Consider the following 1151-nt stretch of genomic DNA (forward strand, 5'->3'; position numbering starts at 1 on the left):
TCGTTGGTCACATCGGTACCGCTTTTATTCCGTTTTAACTTCCCCCGGAGATATCGAAAAGGAGGGTTTTTTTCTTGCTGATACCACGCATTGTTGTTCATTCTCCTCGAAAGATAAAAGGAAACAAGAAGTTCTATATTTGTTGGAACTTCCGTAACTTACAAGAACGCGTCTTCCAGATTGTCTGTCTGGCCGGACACCACACACATACACACACACACACACACACCAATAGTCGCTCCTACTTGAAAAGCTATTCTTTTCTTTTTACTCCTGCCCCCATCGTTCACACACGAACGAGAACGAAAAGCATGGCCATGATTTTTTATCGATCGTATAATATACGAAATTTTTTTAAAATCGTTTTATCACTCGTTTTTAAAGAAAAGAAACGTCCCAAAGAGAGTTTCTTCGAAGCCGTTTCTCAAAGACACGCACGATCTCGCAATCGGCAGCCACTGCGTCGCGATCTTGCGGTCCTCAATACGCACACCCAAAATCGCTGTCTGCTTAGAGCAATGTTCGCCTTCCTTGCATTCGGCTCGATACTCTCGGGGCGAACGTTCTTCGAGCTATGAGAAACCGAGGAGGGGAAAGATAACGAACGAAATAAAAAGGAGAGAAAAAAGAAACGATTCGATGGAAGCAAAGGGAAAGGGATGTATAGAGAGCGTGAAGAGGAGAGAAGATACGGGAACGAACCGCCGGTGTGAGGATCGGGAAAGAAGTTTCCTCAGGAGAGCGACGGTCGAGCGTGCTTCTTCCGCCGCGCGTGTTCACGCTCGTCACGAACAATCGGGACGAATTAGGGCGGCGAGATCGTACACCGCGCGGCGGCGAAGAATATTTTTCATCGTGACGTCTGTTCGCCGTCGGCCGGGAAAAGTCGCTCCAAGAAACCTCTCTCCCTCGTTTGCAGGAAATAAAACGAAGAAGAAAGGAAAATAAACGAAGATAACGATGGAAATAAAGGTTAAAATAATAAAATGGCGAATGGTTCTCGAGCATGGCGCGGACGTCGCGTGTGTTGTCTATAGGGTTATGCGTGGAACAAAGTGGTCTCCATGGATGGAAGAGCAAACAGAGCACATAAAAATAGCGAGTAAAATCGTGTAAGGTTACAACAGACACACACACACTCACACACACAT

Source organism: Habropoda laboriosa, unplaced genomic scaffold (assembly GCF_001263275.1).
Source record: "Habropoda laboriosa isolate 0110345459 unplaced genomic scaffold, ASM126327v1 scaffold15, whole genome shotgun sequence".
Lineage (NCBI taxonomy): Eukaryota > Metazoa > Arthropoda > Insecta > Hymenoptera > Apidae > Habropoda > Habropoda laboriosa.